Below are 6565 nucleotides of genomic sequence, written 5' to 3' on the forward strand. Positions count from 1 at the left end.
ACTTACCCTAACACCTAACCCTAAACCTAAGCCTAACACATCTTAACACTTGCCCTACCACTAACCCTTACCCTAAACCCTAACCCTAACCCCTAGAGTCTAACCCTAACCCTTAGCCTAACCTTAATCCATGCTCACCCGTAACCCTAACCCTGAACTCCCATAGCCAAAGAACCAGGCTAGAAAGCTTGTGCTGGGCATCTTCAGCACAGAGTGAGCTTTGCTACGGTGCCGCCGAGATTGGTGTCGCTCCTCACGTTCCCACCTAAAAGTCCATTTGATATCAATGTCTTTGGTGGTAGCTCTCGGCTGCCCAACAGCAGAGTGAGTAGAGCATGAATGTTTGGCTAAGCCAGGCTAATGTAATCTACCACAACCCTGACTCGGGTGGGCTAGGCTAAGATAGTCTAACCTAGTCTAACCCAGGCAGAGCTAGGGTAGGCTAGGCTAATCTAAGGCAGGCTAGGCTAAACCAGGCCTAACCCTAACCCTAACCCTAACCCTAACCCTAACCCCTAAAGCTAATGGGTGCTAACTTAACCCTAAACACCTACCCTTACACTAAATATAACCAACCCTAACCATACACCTAAGCATAACCCCTAATACTTACCTTAACACCTAACCCTAAAACTAAGCCTAACACATCATAAATCTTACCCTAACACTTACCCTAAACCCTAACCCTAACACTAACCCTAAACCCTTAGCTATAACCCCTAACGGTAACCATAATCCTTAACTGTAAGCCTAATTTTAAACCCTAACCCTACCCGCTAACTGTAATTCGTAACCCTAAATTTAAACCTTACCCTAAGCCAACTCCAGCCTAACCCTAACTCGTAAGCCTAACCTTCTAGACCCACAGCCAAAGAAGCAGGCCAGAAACCTGGTGCTAGGCATCTTCAGCACACAGTGAGCTTTGCTACGGTGCCACCCACGTAGGTGTCGCTCCTCACTTTCCCACCTGAAAGTCCATTTGAATCCAACTTCTTTGGTGGTAGCTCTTGGCTGCCCAACAGCAGAGGGAGTAGAGCACGAATGTTTGGCCTCTCACCGGCTAAATTAGGCTAATCTGATCTAACCCTGGCTAGGCTGTTTAAAAACAGTCCAGCAATTTTTGGAAATCAGTTAGCACGAGAATTAGAATTATGAAAGCCACCTGCTCAGACGGGGACTCTGTTACAATATGTGGATGACCTGTTAAATGCTGCAGAAACAAAGGAAGACTGTTTCCAGTGAAAGGTGGGATTATTGAAGTTCTGGGACTGAATGGTTATCAGGTATCCAGACAAAAGGCCCAACTAATCCAAACCTGAGTTTTCTACCTAGGATATGAAATAACAGGAGGACAGAGAGAACTTGGAACTGCCAGAAAAGAAGCCATTTGCCAGACTCCACGATCATCTACCGTCAAGGAGCTCCGGACATTCCTGGGAATGAGAGGATGGTGCAGACTTTGGATCCATGATTATGGTGTTCTGGTAAGACCACTATACGAACTGTTGAAGGGAAACCCTCCCTCTTTGGACTGGACTTATAAAGCAGAGGAGGCTTTTAGAAATTTAAAGATAGAGTTTATGAGATCTCCAGCTCTGGGACTTCCGGATGTGGCTAAACCGTTTTGGCTATATTGCCATGAAAAACAAGGAATAGCCTTGGGGGTCCTTGCTCAGAAACTAGGACCATACAGAAGGGCAGCGGCGTATTTTTCAAAACAGCTGGATGAAGCAAGTAAAGGATGGCCCAGATGCCTAAGGGCTGTGGCAGCAGTCGTCACGAATATTGAACAGGCTCACAAATTCATCTTGGAATAAAAGGTTACTGTGCTAGTGTCCCATGTGGTCTCAGCAGTCCTGGAACAGAAACGAGCCCACTGGTTATCTCCTTCATGTTTTTTAAAATACCAGGCCACCATTGTAAAACAGGGTGATATAGAAATTGTGATCACTAACGTTGTGAATCCAGCATCCTTTTTGCAGGAACAATCAACAGAACCACTAACACAAGACTACTTGACTACCATAGAGACTGTATATTCGAGCTGACCAGACTTGAAAGAAAACCCTTTGGAAGATGCTGATTCTTGGTTTACTGATGGTAGTAGCTTCATGAAAAATGGTAAATGAAAGGCAGGATATGCCATTACCATCACTTCACAGGTAATAGAAGCTAAACCTTTACCTGCAAACACCTCTGCCCAGAAGGCAGAAACAATAGCATTAATAAGAGCCCTAGAATTGGCTAAAGATAAAAGGATAAATAGTTGGACTGATTCTAAATATGCATTTAGTGTGGTACATGAACATGGTGCTATCTGGAAAGAATGAGGACTTTTGAACACACAAGGGAAACAGATTAAACGTGCTATAGAAATTCTACGATTACTGGAAGCTGTTCAGCTACCTGAAGAAGTAGCTATTATGTACTGTAAAGGACATCAACAAGGTGACTCTGATCAGGAAATTGGAAATAATTTGGTTGATTTTTGAAGCCAAACCTGAACAATCTCAAATCAGGTCCTTAATCCCTGATGGCAAACTAACAATTGAAAAATCTAAACCTAGGTATTCAAAAGAGGATAGAAAATTGATTGAGGATCTAAAGGGACAGGAAAATAAAGAGATTTGGCTCAAATACCTGATGGGTGAATTGTAATCCCCTATAACCAACTCTGGAGGTTAGATCAGGATGAACATAATAAAACTCATTGGGGCAGCAATTCTTTGTATAAATATTTAGACAAACAAATTGTAGCAAGGAATCTATACACCGCAGTTCAATTAGTGACAAAACAATGTCAGTTATGTCTTAAGGATAATCCTAAAACTGAAAATAGAAATCAACTTGGGAGAGGAAGTTTTCCGGGACAGGAGTGGCAAACAGATTTTTCTGAATTACCAAGAAAAGGGGGTTATCCATATTTGTTGGTGTTAATGGTTAATTTTTCAGGCTGGCCAGAAGCATTCCCTTGTAGGACAAATAATGCAAGACAGGTGATTAAAACATTATTAAATGAAAGAATACCTCATTTTGGAGTACCAGCCGCAATTTCTTCCGACCACGGTTCACACTTTAGTGAAAAATTGTTACAAGAAATTAGCAAAAAATTAGAATTTGATTGGCAACTACATGTTCCATATAGGCCTCAGGCCAGGGGGCAAGTACGAAAGGTGAACCATCTGATTAAAAAACAGATTAGTAAAATATGTCAGGAAACAAATTTCTATTGGTACCAGGCATTACCACTGATTCTTTTAAGAATTCGAACTAAACCTTGGTCAGAAGAAGAGCTCAGTCCGTTTCAGATTTTGTATGGAAGACCATATCAGTCCCAGTTTAGAGGAGAAAGTCTTCAGGAAGTGGAAGAAGGCTATCTCCGACAGTTTCTGATCCATCTGGGAAAACAATTGGAGGAGATAAATAAGAGAATAGTAGGGACAAGAGAAAGAGGTTTGGATTATCTGATTCGCCCTTTCAGATCTGGAGACTGGGTTTATGTTCAGAATTTTTCAGGAGATCCTCTACAGGAGAAGTAGAGTGGACCGTACCAGATATTACTGACCACCTTTACAGCAGTGAAGATAAAGGAACAACCTGCTTGGACATATTATTAAAGAATTAAGAAAGCACCAGAGCCAGAGAAGACATGGCAGATCGAACCTTCAGGACCCTTATGTATGAAATTGCGTCTGTCATAATTTGGACTCATATGATAACTGGCACACAAACTTGGGACCAGAACTTATACCTGAAATTAGTGCAGAATGTTACTAATGTTTTTAGTCGTAGTGATTGTTGGGTGTGCGCACAGTTGCCTAAATCAGGAGAAAGCCTGGATCTCCCATTCATTGGAGTTCCAATTCCTAACACTATCTCATGGACAAATTTGTGGGTGAACACTAGCAATCTGTATTTGAAGGAAAGGTTAAAATTTGGAATAGTTAATCCTAATCCAGGTAATAAATATTACACTTGTGCACAAAGATGTATTACATCAGGAACCAGGGTAGGAAATCTTGCTTAAATGCCACAGATGTAGGTCACCATTCAAATTGCAATCATACTATTAATATAGATGGTATCATAGTTCAGTTGTGGCCCGTTCCTAAAGGGAAAGGATGGTATTTGTTATGTGGAGAAAATGCTTATAAGACTCTAACCACCAACCGGAAAGGGGCATGCACCTTAGGTGCTGTAATACCCAATTTTAACCAGCCTCTCTAAAGTAGTTTTACAAAACCGAATTTCTCTAGACATGTTATTGGCATCACAAGGAGGGGTTTGTTCCATAATCGATGAAAGCTCTTGTTCCTATATAGACCAAAGTGGCAGAATCAAAACAGATCTGGAGGAAATTTGGAAACAAACTAAGTTATTTCATGATATGGTGTTTTGAAGAAGTATGGAAAAAGTTAACTTCATGGTTACCCAATCTCTCCTGGTTGAGGCAACTAGTTGCAGGAATATTGATGTTAATTAATTTAATATTGATTACTTGTGGTATGATACAATGTTCCCTCTGGTATTGTAAACTGTCTATGATCGGAAAAGGAATGAAATTAAGCACCAAGTAGAAAATTATTTAAGAAAGGATTTTGATGGTAACGGTAATATATAAAATGTTGCAAAAGAATTTGCAAAAGGACAGAAAAAGGGGGAATTTGAAACAAGGGGCACAAAATCACAAAATGGTATATAGAAACCTTTAGAATTAGATTTAAGTAATGTGAATTTTGATGGCTTTGTAACAGTAGCAATGGAAAATTACCGAGGTGCAAGATACATAGAGAAAAAAATAGAGTACAGCTAGAGAACGTACTGAGAATTCTCACAAGATAAATCGTTATAGTTGACATTGTTTAAGAAAAACAGTCTAGAAGAACAGGACACAGGGATAAGGAGTATCTGGGAACCACAGGTGTCCAGGATGGGCTATGGTTAAACTAACCGATAAGTAGGAGGATAGGAGGATTATTATGTCTCTGGTGTTAACGAACCAATTAAACTGGTATGAGCATTTACTGCGCATGCTTCAGTTTGGCCTCTTATCCCACAGCTGAAGACCCAGGCCAGAAAGCTGGCACTTGGCATATTCAACACACAGTGAGCTTTGCAACGGTGTCACCCGCATTGCTGTCGCTCCTCGCTTTCCCAGCTAAAAGTCCATTTGAATCCAAACTGCTTCAGTGTTAGCTCTCGGCTGCTCTGCAGCTAATTAGAGCATGAATATTTGGCCTCTGCTCCAGACCTGAAGAACCAGTTAAGAAAGCTTGTGCTGGGCATCTTCAGCACACAGTGAGTTTTGCAATGGTGCCACCAGCAGTGATGTCTATCCTGGCTTTCCCGCCTTAAAGTCCATTTAAATCCAACTTCTCTGGTGCTTGCTCTTGGCTTCCACACAGCAGAGTGAGCAGAGCACAAAAGTTTGGCCTCTGCTCCCACAGCCAAAGAACCATTATAGAAACCTGGTGCTGGCATCTTCAACGCAAAGTGAGCTTTGCAACAGTGCCACCCGCATAGGTTTTGCTCCTCCTTTTCCCACCTAAAAGTCCATTTGAGCCCAAACTCCTTCGGTGTTAGCTCTCGCCTGTCCAGTAGCAAAGTGTGTAGAGCCCTAATGTTTGCCCTCTGCTCCCACAGCTGAAGAACCTGGTAAGAAAGCTGGTGCTGGGCAACTTCAGCACACAGTGAGCTTTACAATGGTTCCACCTTCATTGCTGTTGATCCTCACTTTCCCAACTAAAAGTCCTTTTGAATCCAACATCTCCGGTGGTGACTCTCGGCTGCCCAGCAGCAGTGTGAGTAGAACATGAACGTTTGGCATCCGCCCCCACAGCCAAAGAACCTCATAAGAAAGCTGGTGCCTGACATCTTCAACACGCAGTGAGCTTTGCAACGATGCCACCTGCTTCGCTGTCACTCTTCGCTTTCCCACCTAAAATTCCATTTCAATCCTACCTCTTCGGTGGTTGCTCTCTGCTGCCCTGTAGCTGAGTGAGTAGAGCATGAACGTTTGGCCTCTGCTCCCACAGTAGAAGAGCCAGGACGGTAAGATGGTGCTGGGAGTCTTCAGCTCACAGTGAGCTTTGCAATGGTTCCACCCACATTGCTGTCGCTCCTCGCTTTGACACCTAAATGTCCATTTGAATCCAACTTCTCCGGTTCCAGCTCTCGGCTAAGCAGCACCAGATTTAGTAGAGCATGAATGCTTGGCCTCTACTCCCACAGAAGAAGAACCAGGCCAGAAAGCTGATGCTGGGCATATGCAACACACAGTGACCTTTGCAGCGGTGCCACCTGCATAGCTCTCGTTCCTCCCTTTTCCACCTAAAAGTCCATTAGATTCCAAGCTCTCCTGTGGTCACTTTCAGCTGCTCAGCAGCAGAGTGAAGAGAGTACGAATGCTTGGCCTCTGCTCCCACAGAAGGGGAGCCTTCAAAGTGGAATGAGCTTTACAACGGTGCCCCCCACATTCCTGTCGCTCCTTGCTTTCACACCTAAAAGTCCATTAGAATCCAACCGCTCTGGAGCCTGCTCTCACCTGCCCAACAGCAGACTGAGT

The 6565-nt window shown here is 43.1% G+C and overlaps 1 long non-coding RNA gene across 1 annotated transcript; it reads left to right on the forward strand.

Annotated features, from left to right (window-relative positions):
* The first annotated feature begins 1253 nt into the window (after window positions 1-1253).
* LOC134156319 (uncharacterized) lies at window positions 1254-4158 on the forward strand. Its single transcript, XR_009961883.1, has 3 exons — window positions 1254-1484; window positions 1969-2448; window positions 3517-4158. It is a non-coding gene; the product is annotated as an uncharacterized LOC134156319 (long non-coding RNA).
* Window positions 4159-6565: the final 2407 nt, after the last annotated feature.

The sequence above is a fragment of the Pezoporus occidentalis genome, unplaced genomic scaffold (assembly GCF_034315485.1).
Source record: "Pezoporus occidentalis ecotype Australia unplaced genomic scaffold, CSIRO_AGI_Poc_V1 ctg843, whole genome shotgun sequence".
Classification (NCBI taxonomy): Eukaryota; Metazoa; Chordata; class Aves; order Psittaciformes; family Psittacidae; genus Pezoporus; species Pezoporus occidentalis.